This window comes from Mytilus californianus, unplaced genomic scaffold (genome assembly GCF_021869535.1).
Source record: "Mytilus californianus isolate M0D057914Y unplaced genomic scaffold, xbMytCali1.0.p SCAF_14, whole genome shotgun sequence".
In the NCBI taxonomy this organism is placed as follows: Eukaryota; Metazoa; Mollusca; class Bivalvia; order Mytilida; family Mytilidae; genus Mytilus; species Mytilus californianus.
In genome coordinates, this window is record NW_026262626.1 from 37197815 (window position 1) to 37210687 (window position 12873).

A 12873-nucleotide genomic window follows, 5' to 3' on the forward strand; every position below is an offset into this window, starting at 1 on the left:
TTTCTTGTTCATGAAAGCATAATTTATTTTGTATTAAAGCTAAAATCCTATAATGAGCAAAATACACGGACTTATTAACATAGACATGAATATTCTTAGAACACGTTTTTTGAAATTATACTGTCAGGTAAAGAAGGGATCTTTCCAGAGGCTCAAAGGACCCACCTAACACACGAAAATAAAATTCTTAATTTACACTCTTTCAGTTTCACATGTATATCAAAATCAGCACAAGGTTGTAGATGCTACATATCAATAAATACACCTAATTGGAGAACAATCCTTGTCAGCCGGAATAGCTCAGTTGGGAGAGCGTTAGACTGAAGATCTAAAGGCCCCCGGTTCAATCCCGGGTTCCGGCACGGAACAATCCGGCGGCTGGCAGGATATTTTTTGCTACTCACCACTTTTGCAAGATAATCCAAAGACAGTTTTTACCATAGAATGAATAGATGTAGCTACATTAATGTCATGCACGTCAGATTTCAGAGACAACTAATACGATATACGAGAGAAGAAAACACACATTTGACAGATGAATGGCGCTGTCTTTCAAATCATGAACTGTCCGTAAATCTAACTTCAAGTTGGTAACGTTGAAGACGATCCTTTATGATGCCAAAAGTATGGTCAAGTCAATCTTGATGTTCAAAAGATAGCGTCGACGAGACATTAACGTTTTTCTTGTTCATGAAAGCATAATTTATTTTGTATTAAAGCTAAAATCCTATAATGAGCAAAATACACGGACTTATTAACATAGACATGAATATTCTTAGAACACGTTTTTTGAAATTATACTGTCAGGTAAAGAAGGGATCTTTCCAGAGGCTCAAAGGACCCACCTAACACACGAAAATAAAATTCTTAATTTACACTCTTTCAGTTTCACATGTATATCAAAATCAGCACAAGGTTGTAGATGCTACATATCAATAAATACACCTAATTGGAGAACAATCCTTGTCAGCCGGAATAGCTCAGTTGGGAGAGCGTTAGACTGAAGATCTAAAGGCCCCCGGTTCAATCCCGGGTTCCGGCACGGAACAATCCGGCGGCTGGCAGGATATTTTTTGCTACTCACCACTTTTGCAAGATAATCCAAAGACAGTTTTTACCATAGAATGAATAGATGTAGCTACATTAATGTCATGCACGTCAGATTTCAGAGACAACTAATACGATATACGAGAGAAGAAAACACACATTTGACAGATGAATGGCGCTGTCTTTCAAATCATGAACTGTCCGTAAATCTAACTTCAAGTTGGTAACGTTGAAGACGATCCTTTATGATGCCAAAAGTATGGTCAAGTCAATCTTGATGTTCAAAAGATAGCGTCGACGAGACATTAACGTTTTTCTTGTTCATGAAAGCATAATTTATTTTGTATTAAAGCTAAAATCCTATAATGAGCAAAATACACGGACTTATTAACATAGACATGAATATTCTTAGAACACGTTTTTTGAAATTATACTGTCAGGTAAAGAAGGGATCTTTCCAGAGGCTCAAAGGACCCACCTAACACACGAAAATAAAATTCTTAATTTACACTCTTTCAGTTTCACATGTATATATCAAAATCAGCACAAGGTTGTAGATGCTACATATCAATAAATACACCTAATTGGAGAACAATCCTTGTCAGCCGGAATAGCTCAGTTGGGAGAGCGTTAGACTGAAGATCTAAAGGCCCCCGGTTCAATCCCGGGTTCCGGCACGGAACAATCCGGCGGCTGGCAGGATATTTTTTGCTACTCACCACTTTTGCAAGATAATCCAAAGACAGTTTTTACCATAGAATGAATAGATGTAGCTACATTAATGTCATGCACGTCAGATTTCAGAGACAACTAATACGATATACGAGAGAAGAAAACACACATTTGACAGATGAATGGCGCTGTCTTTCAAATCATGAACTGTCCGTAAATCTAACTTCAAGTTGGTAACGTTGAAGACGATCCTTTATGATGCCAAAAGTATGGTCAAGTCAATCTTGATGTTCAAAAGATAGCGTCGACGAGACATTAACGTTTTTCTTGTTCATGAAAGCATAATTTATTTTGTATTAAAGCTAAAATCCTATAATGAGCAAAATACACGGACTTATTAACATAGACATGAATATTCTTAGAACACGTTTTTTGAAATTATACTGTCAGGTAAAGAAGGGATCTTTCCAGAGGCTCAAAGGACCCACCTAACACACGAAAATAAAATTCTTAATTTACACTCTTTCAGTTTCACATGTATATCAAAATCAGCACAAGGTTGTAGATGCTACATATCAATAAATACACCTAATTGGAGAACAATCCTTGTCAGCCGGAATAGCTCAGTTGGGAGAGCGTTAGACTGAAGATCTAAAGGCCCCCGGTTCAATCCCGGGTTCCGGCACGGAACAATCCGGCGGCTGGCAGGATATTTTTTGCTACTCACCACTTTTGCAAGATAATCCAAAGACAGTTTTTACCATAGAATGAATAGATGTAGCTACATTAATGTCATGCACGTCAGATTTCAGAGACAACTAATACGATATACGAGAGAAGAAAACACACATTTGACAGATGAATGGCGCTGTCTTTCAAATCATGAACTGTCCGTAAATCTAACTTCAAGTTGGTAACGTTGAAGACGATCCTTTATGATGCCAAAAGTATGGTCAAGTCAATCTTGATGTTCAAAAGATAGCGTCGACGAGACATTAACGTTTTTCTTGTTCATGAAAGCATAATTTATTTTGTATTAAAGCTAAAATCCTATAATGAGCAAAATACACGGACTTATTAACATAGACATGAATATTCTTAGAACACGTTTTTTGAAATTATACTGTCAGGTAAAGAAGGGATCTTTCCAGAGGCTCAAAGGACCCACCTAACACACGAAAATAAAATTCTTAATTTACACTCTTTCAGTTTCACATGTATATCAAAATCAGCACAAGGTTGTAGATGCTACATATCAATAAATACACCTAATTGGAGAACAATCCTTGTCAGCCGGAATAGCTCAGTTGGGAGAGCGTTAGACTGAAGATCTAAAGGCCCCCGGTTCAATCCCGGGTTCCGGCACGGAACAATCCGGCGGCTGGCAGGATATTTTTTGCTACTCACCACTTTTGCAAGATAATCCAAAGACAGTTTTTACCATAGAATGAATAGATGTAGCTACATTAATGTCATGCACGTCAGATTTCAGAGACAACTAATACGATATACGAGAGAAGAAAACACACATTTGACAGATGAATGGCGCTGTCTTTCAAATCATGAACTGTCCGTAAATCTAACTTCAAGTTGGTAACGTTGAAGACGATCCTTTATGATGCCAAAAGTATGGTCAAGTCAATCTTGATGTTCAAAAGATAGCGTCGACGAGACATTAACGTTTTTCTTGTTCATGAAAGCATAATTTATTTTGTATTAAAGCTAAAATCCTATAATGAGCAAAATACACGGACTTATTAACATAGACATGAATATTCTTAGAACACGTTTTTTGAAATTATACTGTCAGGTAAAGAAGGGATCTTTCCAGAGGCTCAAAGGACCCACCTAACACACGAAAATAAAATTCTTAATTTACACTCTTTCAGTTTCACATGTATATCAAAATCAGCACAAGGTTGTAGATGCTACATATCAATAAATACACCTAATTGGAGAACAATCCTTGTCAGCCGGAATAGCTCAGTTGGGAGAGCGTTAGACTGAAGATCTAAAGGCCCCCGGTTCAATCCCGGGTTCCGGCACGGAACAATCCGGCGGCTGGCAGGATATTTTTTGCTACTCACCACTTTTGCAAGATAATCCAAAGACAGTTTTTACCATAGAATGAATAGATGTAGCTACATTAATGTCATGCACGTCAGATTTCAGAGACAACTAATACGATATACGAGAGAAGAAAACACACATTTGACAGATGAATGGCGCTGTCTTTCAAATCATGAACTGTCCGTAAATCTAACTTCAAGTTGGTAACGTTGAAGACGATCCTTTATGATGCCAAAAGTATGGTCAAGTCAATCTTGATGTTCAAAAGATAGCGTCGACGAGACATTAACGTTTTTCTTGTTCATGAAAGCATAATTTATTGTGTATTAAAGCTAAAATCCTATAATGAGCAAAATACACGGACTTATTAACATAGACATGAATATTCTTAGAACACGTTTTTTGAAATTATACTGTCAGGTAAAGAAGGGATCTTTCCAGAGGCTCAAAGGACCCACCTAACACACGAAAATAAAATTCTTAATTTACACTCTTTCAGTTTCACATGTATATCAAAATCAGCACAAGGTTGTAGATGCTACATATCAATAAATACACCTAATTGGAGAACAATCCTTGTCAGCCGGAATAGCGCAGTTGGGAGAGCGTTAGACTGAAGATCTAAAGGCCCCCGGTTCAATCCCGGGTTCCGGCACGGAACAATCCGGCGGCTGGCAGGATATTTTTTGCTACTCACCACTTTTGCAAGATAATCCAAAGACAGTTTTTACCATAGAATGAATAGATGTAGCTACATTAATGTCATGCACGTCAGATTTCAGAGACAACTAATACGATATACGAGAGAAGAAAACACACATTTGACAGATGAATGGCGCTGTCTTTCAAATCATGAACTGTCCGTAAATCTAACTTCAAGTTGGTAACGTTGAAGACGATCCTTTATGATGCCAAAAGTATGGTCAAGTCAATCTTGATGTTCAAAAGATAGCGTCGACGAGACATTAACGTTTTTCTTGTTCATGAAAGCATAATTTATTTTGTATTAAAGCTAAAATCCTATAATGAGCAAAATACACGGACTTATTAACATAGACATGAATATTCTTAGAACACGTTTTTTGAAATTATACTGTCAGGTAAAGAAGGGATCTTTCCAGAGGCTCAAAGGACCCACCTAACACACGAAAATAAAATTCTTAATTTACACTCTTTCAGTTTCACATGTATATCAAAATCAGCACAAGGTTGTAGATGCTACATATCAATAAATACACCTAATTGGAGAACAATCCTTGTCAGCCGGAATAGCTCAGTTGGGAGAGCGTTAGACTGAAGATCTAAAGGCCCCCGGTTCAATCCCGGGTTCCGGCACGGAACAATCCGGCGGCTGGCAGGATATTTTTTGCTACTCACCACTTTTGCAAGATAATCCAAAGACAGTTTTTACCATAGAATGAATAGATGTAGCTACATTAATGTCATTCACGTCAGATTTCAGAGACAACTAATACGATATACGAGAGAAGAAAACACACATTTGACAGATGAATGGCGCTGTCTTTCAAATCATGAACTGTCCGTAAATCTAACTTCAAGTTGGTAACGTTGAAGACGATCCTTTATGATGCCAAAAGTATGGTCAAGTCAATCTTGATGTTCAAAAGATAGCGTCGACGAGACATTAACGTTTTTCTTGTTCATGAAAGCATAATTTATTTTGTATTAAAGCTAAAATCCTATAATGAGCAAAATACACGGACTTATTAACATAGACATGAATATTCTTAGAACACGTTTTTTGAAATTATACTGTCAGGTAAAGAAGGGATCTTTCCAGAGGCTCAAAGGACCCACCTAACACACGAAAATAAAATTCTTAATTTACACTCTTTCAGTTTCACATGTATATCAAAATCAGCACAAGGTTGTAGATGCTACATATCAATAAATACACCTAATTGGAGAACAATCCTTGTCAGCCGGAATAGCTCAGTTGGGAGAGCGTTAGACTGAAGATCTAAAGGCCCCCGGTTCAATCCCGGGTTCCGGCACGGAACAATCCGGCGGCTGGCAGGATATTTTTTGCTACTCACCACTTTTGCAAGATAATCCAAAGACAGTTTTTACCATAGAATGAATAGATGTAGCTACATTAATGTCATGCACGTCAGATTTCAGAGACAACTAATACGATATACGAGAGAAGAAAACACACATTTGACAGATGAATGGCGCTGTCTTTCAAATCATGAACTGTCCGTAAATCTAACTTCAAGTTGGTAACGTTGAAGACGATCCTTTATGATGCCAAAAGTATGGTCAAGTCAATCTTGATGTTCAAAAGATAGCGTCGACGAGACATTAACGTTTTTCTTGTTCATGAAAGCATAATTTATTGTGTATTAAAGCTAAAATCCTATAATGAGCAAAATACACGGACTTATTAACATAGACATGAATATTCTTAGAACACGTTTTTTGAAATTATACTGTCAGGTAAAGAAGGGATCTTTCCAGAGGCTCAAAGGACCCACCTAACACACGAAAATAAAATTCTTAATTTACACTCTTTCAGTTTCACATGTATATCAAAATCAGCACAAGGTTGTAGATGCTACATATCAATAAATACACCTAATTGGAGAACAATCCTTGTCAGCCGGAATAGCGCAGTTGGGAGAGCGTTAGACTGAAGATCTAAAGGCCCCCGGTTCAATCCCGGGTTCCGGCACGGAACAATCCGGCGGCTGGCAGGATATTTTTTGCTACTCACCACTTTTGCAAGATAATCCAAAGACAGTTTTTACCATAGAATGAATAGATGTAGCTACATTAATGTCATGCACGTCAGATTTCAGAGACAACTAATACGATATACGAGAGAAGAAAACACACATTTGACAGATGAATGGCGCTGTCTTTCAAATCATGAACTGTCCGTAAATCTAACTTCAAGTTGGTAACGTTGAAGACGATCCTTTATGATGCCAAAAGTATGGTCAAGTCAATCTTGATGTTCAAAAGATAGCGTCGACGAGACATTAACGTTTTTCTTGTTCATGAAAGCATAATTTATTTTGTATTAAAGCTAAAATCCTATAATGAGCAAAATACACGGACTTATTAACATAGACATGAATATTCTTAGAACACGTTTTTTGAAATTATACTGTCAGGTAAAGAAGGGATCTTTCCAGAGGCTCAAAGGACCCACCTAACACACGAAAATAAAATTCTTAATTTACACTCTTTCAGTTTCACATGTATATCAAAATCAGCACAAGGTTGTAGATGCTACATATCAATAAATACACCTAATTGGAGAACAATCCTTGTCAGCCGGAATAGCTCAGTTGGGAGAGCGTTAGACTGAAGATCTAAAGGCCCCCGGTTCAATCCCGGGTTCCGGCACGGAACAATCCGGCGGCTGGCAGGATATTTTTTGCTACTCACCACTTTTGCAAGATAATCCAAAGACAGTTTTTACCATAGAATGAATAGATGTAGCTACATTAATGTCATGCACGTCAGATTTCAGAGACAACTAATACGATATACGAGAGAAGAAAACACACATTTGACAGATGAATGGCGCTGTCTTTCAAATCATGAACTGTCCGTAAATCTAACTTCAAGTTGGTAACGTTGAAGACGATCCTTTATGATGCCAAAAGTATGGTCAAGTCAATCTTGATGTTCAAAAGATAGCGTCGACGAGACATTAACGTTTTTCTTGTTCATGAAAGCATAATTTATTTTGTATTAAAGCTAAAATCCTATAATGAGCAAAATACACGGACTTATTAACATAGACATGAATATTCTTAGAACACGTTTTTTGAAATTATACTGTCAGGTAAAGAAGGGATCTTTCCAGAGGCTCAAAGGACCCACCTAACACACGAAAATAAAATTCTTAATTTACACTCTTTCAGTTTCACATGTATATCAAAATCAGCACAAGGTTGTAGATGCTACATATCAATAAATACACCTAATTGGAGAACAATCCTTGTCAGCCGGAATAGCTCAGTTGGGAGAGCGTTAGACTGAAGATCTAAAGGCCCCCGGTTCAATCCCGGGTTCCGGCACGGAACAATCCGGCGGCTGGCAGGATATTTTTTGCTACTCACCACTTTTGCAAGATAATCCAAAGACAGTTTTTACCATAGAATGAATAGATGTAGCTACATTAATGTCATGCACGTCAGATTTCAGAGACAACTAATACGATATACGAGAGAAGAAAACACACATTTGACAGATGAATGGCGCTGTCTTTCAAATCATGAACTGTCCGTAAATCTAACTTCAAGTTGGTAACGTTGAAGACGATCCTTTATGATGCCAAAAGTATGGTCAAGTCAATCTTGATGTTCAAAAGATAGCGTCGACGAGACATTAACGTTTTTCTTGTTCATGAAAGCATAATTTATTTTGTATTAAAGCTAAAATCCTATAATGAGCAAAATACACGGACTTATTAACATAGACATGAATATTCTTAGAACACGTTTTTTGAAATTATACTGTCAGGTAAAGAAGGGATCTTTCCAGAGGCTCAAAGGACCCACCTAACACACGAAAATAAAATTCTTAATTTACACTCTTTCAGTTTCACATGTATATCAAAATCAGCACAAGGTTGTAGATGCTACATATCAATAAATACACCTAATTGGAGAACAATCCTTGTCAGCCGGAATAGCTCAGTTGGGAGAGCGTTAGACTGAAGATCTAAAGGCCCCCGGTTCAATCCCGGGTTCCGGCACGGAACAATCCGGCGGCTGGCAGGATATTTTTTGCTACTCACCACTTTTGCAAGATAATCCAAAGACAGTTTTTACCATAGAATGAATAGATGTAGCTACATTAATGTCATGCACGTCAGATTTCAGAGACAACTAATACGATATACGAGAGAAGAAAACACACATTTGACAGATGAATGGCGCTGTCTTTCAAATCATGAACTGTCCGTAAATCTAACTTCAAGTTGGTAACGTTGAAGACGATCCTTTATGATGCCAAAAGTATGGTCAAGTCAATCTTGATGTTCAAAAGATAGCGTCGACGAGACATTAACGTTTTTCTTGTTCATGAAAGCATAATTTATTTTGTATTAAAGCTAAAATCCTATAATGAGCAAAATACACGGACTTATTAACATAGACATGAATATTCTTAGAACACGTTTTTTGAAATTATACTGTCAGGTAAAGAAGGGATCTTTCCAGAGGCTCAAAGGACCCACCTAACACACGAAAATAAAATTCTTAATTTACACTCTTTCAGTTTCACATGTATATCAAAATAAGCACAAGGTTGTAGATGCTACATATCAATAAATACACCTAATTGGAGAACAATCCTTGTCAGCCGGAATAGCTCAGTTGGGAGAGCGTTAGACTGAAGATCTAAAGGCCCCCGGTTCAATCCCGGGTTCCGGCACGGAACAATCCGGCGGCTGGCAGGATATTTTTTGCTACTCACCACTTTTGCAAGATAATCCAAAGACAGTTTTTACCATAGAATGAATAGATGTAGCTACATTAATGTCATGCACGTCAGATTTCAGAGACAACTAATACGATATACGAGAGAAGAAAACACACATTTGACAGATGAATGGCGCTGTCTTTCAAATCATGAACTGTCCGTAAATCTAACTTCAAGTTGGTAACGTTGAAGACGATCCTTTATGATGCCAAAAGTATGGTCAAGTCAATCTTGATGTTCAAAAGATAGCGTCGACGAGACATTAACGTTTTTCTTGTTCATGAAAGCATAATTTATTTTGTATTAAAGCTAAAATCCTATAATGAGCAAAATACACGGACTTATTAACATAGACATGAATATTCTTAGAACACGTTTTTTGAAATTATACTGTCAGGTAAAGAAGGGATCTTTCCAGAGGCTCAAAGGACCCACCTAACACACGAAAATAAAATTCTTAATTTACACTCTTTCAGTTTCACATGTATATCAAAATCAGCACAAGGTTGTAGATGCTACATATCAATAAATACACCTAATTGGAGAACAATCCTTGTCAGCCGGAATAGCTCAGTTGGGAGAGCGTTAGACTGAAGATCTAAAGGCCCCCGGTTCAATCCCGGGTTCCGGCACGGAACAATCCGGCGGCTGGCAGGATATTTTTTGCTACTCACCACTTTTGCAAGATAATCCAAAGACAGTTTTTACCATAGAATGAATAGATGTAGCTACATTAATGTCATGCACGTCAGATTTCAGAGACAACTAATACGATATACGAGAGAAGAAAACACACATTTGACAGATGAATGGCGCTGTCTTTCAAATCATGAACTGTCCGTAAATCTAACTTCAAGTTGGTAACGTTGAAGACGATCCTTTATGATGCCAAAAGTATGGTCAAGTCAATCTTGATGTTCAAAAGATAGCGTCGACGAGACATTAACGTTTTTCTTGTTCATGAAAGCATAATTTATTTTGTATTAAAGCTAAAATCCTATAATGAGCAAAATACACGGACTTATTAACATAGACATGAATATTCTTAGAACACGTTTTTTGAAATTATACTGTCAGGTAAAGAAGGGATCTTTCCAGAGGCTCAAAGGACCCACCTAACACACGAAAATAAAATTCTTAATTTACACTCTTTCAGTTTCACATGTATATCAAAATCAGCACAAGGTTGTAGATGCTACATATCAATAAATACACCTAATTGGAGAACAATCCTTGTCAGCCGGAATAGCTCAGTTGGGAGAGCGTTAGACTGAAGATCTAAAGGCCCCCGGTTCAATCCCGGGTTCCGGCACGGAACAATCCGGCGGCTGGCAGGATATTTTTTGCTACTCACCACTTTTGCAAGATAATCCAAAGACAGTTTTTACCATAGAATGAATAGATGTAGCTACATTAATGTCATGCACGTCAGATTTCAGAGACAACTAATACGATATACGAGAGAAGAAAACACACATTTGACAGATGAATGGCGCTGTCTTTCAAATCATGAACTGTCCGTAAATCTAACTTCAAGTTGGTAACGTTGAAGACGATCCTTTATGATGCCAAAAGTATGGTCAAGTCAATCTTGATGTTCAAAAGATAGCGTCGACGAGACATTAACGTTTTTCTTGTTCATGAAAGCATAATTTATTTTGTATTAAAGCTAAAATCCTATAATGAGCAAAATACACGGACTTATTAACATAGACATGAATATTCTTAGAACACGTTTTTTGAAATTATACTGTCAGGTAAAGAAGGGATCTTTCCAGAGGCTCAAAGGACCCACCTAACACACGAAAATAAAATTCTTAATTTACACTCTTTCAGTTTCACATGTATATCAAAATAAGCACAAGGTTGTAGATGCTACATATCAATAAATACACCTAATTGGAGAACAATCCTTGTCAGCCGGAATAGCTCAGTTGGGAGAGCGTTAGACTGAAGATCTAAAGGCCCCCGGTTCAATCCCGGGTTCCGGCACGGAACAATCCGGCGGCTGGCAGGATATTTTTTGCTACTCACCACTTTTGCAAGATAATCCAAAGACAGTTTTTACCATAGAATGAATAGATGTAGCTACATTAATGTCATGCACGTCAGATTTCAGAGACAACTAATACGATATACGAGAGAAGAAAACACACATTTGACAGATGAATGGCGCTGTCTTTCAAATCATGAACTGTCCGTAAATCTAACTTCAAGTTGGTAACGTTGAAGACGATCCTTTATGATGCCAAAAGTATGGTCAAGTCAATCTTGATGTTCAAAAGATAGCGTCGACGAGACATTAACGTTTTTCTTGTTCATGAAAGCATAATTTATTTTGTATTAAAGCTAAAATCCTATAATGAGCAAAATACACGGACTTATTAACATAGACATGAATATTCTTAGAACACGTTTTTTGAAATTATACTGTCAGGTAAAGAAGGGATCTTTCCAGAGGCTCAAAGGACCCACCTAACACACGAAAATAAAATTCTTAATTTACACTCTTTCAGTTTCACATGTATATCAAAATCAGCACAAGGTTGTAGATGCTACATATCAATAAATACACCTAATTGGAGAACAATCCTTGTCAGCCGGAATAGCTCAGTTGGGAGAGCGTTAGACTGAAGATCTAAAGGCCCCCGGTTCAATCCCGGGTTCCGGCACGGAACAATCCGGCGGCTGGCAGGATATTTTTTGCTACTCACCACTTTTGCAAGATAATCCAAAGACAGTTTTTACCATAGAATGAATAGATGTAGCTACATTAATGTCATGCACGTCAGATTTCAGAGACAACTAATACGATATACGAGAGAAGAAAACACACATTTGACAGATGAATGGCGCTGTCTTTCAAATCATGAACTGTCCGTAAATCTAACTTCAAGTTGGTAACGTTGAAGACGATCCTTTATGATGCCAAAAGTATGGTCAAGTCAATCTTGATGTTCAAAAGATAGCGTCGACGAGACATTAACGTTTTTCTTGTTCATGAAAGCATAATTTATTTTGTATTAAAGCTAAAATCCTATAATGAGCAAAATACACGGACTTATTAACATAGACATGAATATTCTTAGAACACGTTTTTTGAAATTATACTGTCAGGTAAAGAAGGGATCTTTCCAGAGGCTCAAAGGACCCACCTAACACACGAAAATAAAATTCTTAATTTACACTCTTTCAGTTTCACATGTATATCAAAATCAGCACAAGGTTGTAGATGCTACATATCAATAAATACACCTAATTGGAGAACAATCCTTGTCAGCCGGAATAGCTCAGTTGGGAGAGCGTTAGACTGAAGATCTAAAGGCCCCCGGTTCAATCCCGGGTTCCGGCACGGAACAATCCGGCGGCTGGCAGGATATTTTTTGCTACTCACCACTTTTGCAAGATAATCCAAAGACAGTTTTTACCATAGAATGAATAGATGTAGCTACATTAATGTCATGCACGTCAGATTTCAGAGACAACTAATACGATATACGAGAGAAGAAAACACACATTTGACAGATGAATGGCGCTGTCTTTCAAATCATGAACTGTCCGTAAATCTAACTTCAAGTTGGTAACGTTGAAGACGATCCTTTATGATGCCAAAAGTATGGT

At 37.5% G+C, this 12873-nt stretch overlaps 17 non-coding genes across 17 annotated transcripts; all 17 read left to right on the forward strand.

Annotated features, from left to right (window-relative positions):
* The first annotated feature begins 289 nt into the window (after positions 1-289).
* On the forward strand, positions 290-362 carry Trnaf-gaa (transfer RNA phenylalanine (anticodon GAA)). The gene has a single exon. It is a non-coding gene; the product is annotated as a tRNA-Phe (tRNA).
* Positions 363-969: 607 nt separating this feature from the next.
* On the forward strand, positions 970-1042 carry Trnaf-gaa (transfer RNA phenylalanine (anticodon GAA)). Its single transcript has one exon. It is a non-coding gene; the product is annotated as a tRNA-Phe (tRNA).
* A 609-nt stretch (positions 1043-1651) lies between these two features.
* On the forward strand, positions 1652-1724 carry Trnaf-gaa (transfer RNA phenylalanine (anticodon GAA)). Its single transcript has one exon. It is a non-coding gene; the product is annotated as a tRNA-Phe (tRNA).
* A 607-nt stretch (positions 1725-2331) lies between these two features.
* Trnaf-gaa (transfer RNA phenylalanine (anticodon GAA)) lies at positions 2332-2404 on the forward strand. The gene has a single exon. It is a non-coding gene; the product is annotated as a tRNA-Phe (tRNA).
* Positions 2405-3011: 607 nt separating this feature from the next.
* Trnaf-gaa (transfer RNA phenylalanine (anticodon GAA)) lies at positions 3012-3084 on the forward strand. The gene has a single exon. It is a non-coding gene; the product is annotated as a tRNA-Phe (tRNA).
* A 607-nt stretch (positions 3085-3691) lies between these two features.
* On the forward strand, positions 3692-3764 carry Trnaf-gaa (transfer RNA phenylalanine (anticodon GAA)). The gene has a single exon. It is a non-coding gene; the product is annotated as a tRNA-Phe (tRNA).
* A 1287-nt stretch (positions 3765-5051) lies between these two features.
* Positions 5052-5124, forward strand: Trnaf-gaa (transfer RNA phenylalanine (anticodon GAA)). The gene has a single exon. It is a non-coding gene; the product is annotated as a tRNA-Phe (tRNA).
* A 607-nt stretch (positions 5125-5731) lies between these two features.
* On the forward strand, positions 5732-5804 carry Trnaf-gaa (transfer RNA phenylalanine (anticodon GAA)). The gene has a single exon. It is a non-coding gene; the product is annotated as a tRNA-Phe (tRNA).
* A 1287-nt stretch (positions 5805-7091) lies between these two features.
* Trnaf-gaa (transfer RNA phenylalanine (anticodon GAA)) lies at positions 7092-7164 on the forward strand. The gene has a single exon. It is a non-coding gene; the product is annotated as a tRNA-Phe (tRNA).
* A 607-nt stretch (positions 7165-7771) lies between these two features.
* On the forward strand, positions 7772-7844 carry Trnaf-gaa (transfer RNA phenylalanine (anticodon GAA)). The gene has a single exon. It is a non-coding gene; the product is annotated as a tRNA-Phe (tRNA).
* A 607-nt stretch (positions 7845-8451) lies between these two features.
* On the forward strand, positions 8452-8524 carry Trnaf-gaa (transfer RNA phenylalanine (anticodon GAA)). Its single transcript has one exon. It is a non-coding gene; the product is annotated as a tRNA-Phe (tRNA).
* A 607-nt stretch (positions 8525-9131) lies between these two features.
* Positions 9132-9204, forward strand: Trnaf-gaa (transfer RNA phenylalanine (anticodon GAA)). Its single transcript has one exon. It is a non-coding gene; the product is annotated as a tRNA-Phe (tRNA).
* A 607-nt stretch (positions 9205-9811) lies between these two features.
* On the forward strand, positions 9812-9884 carry Trnaf-gaa (transfer RNA phenylalanine (anticodon GAA)). Its single transcript has one exon. It is a non-coding gene; the product is annotated as a tRNA-Phe (tRNA).
* A 607-nt stretch (positions 9885-10491) lies between these two features.
* Positions 10492-10564, forward strand: Trnaf-gaa (transfer RNA phenylalanine (anticodon GAA)). Its single transcript has one exon. It is a non-coding gene; the product is annotated as a tRNA-Phe (tRNA).
* Positions 10565-11171: 607 nt separating this feature from the next.
* On the forward strand, positions 11172-11244 carry Trnaf-gaa (transfer RNA phenylalanine (anticodon GAA)). The gene has a single exon. It is a non-coding gene; the product is annotated as a tRNA-Phe (tRNA).
* A 607-nt stretch (positions 11245-11851) lies between these two features.
* Trnaf-gaa (transfer RNA phenylalanine (anticodon GAA)) lies at positions 11852-11924 on the forward strand. The gene has a single exon. It is a non-coding gene; the product is annotated as a tRNA-Phe (tRNA).
* Positions 11925-12531: 607 nt separating this feature from the next.
* Positions 12532-12604, forward strand: Trnaf-gaa (transfer RNA phenylalanine (anticodon GAA)). Its single transcript has one exon. It is a non-coding gene; the product is annotated as a tRNA-Phe (tRNA).
* Positions 12605-12873: the final 269 nt, after the last annotated feature.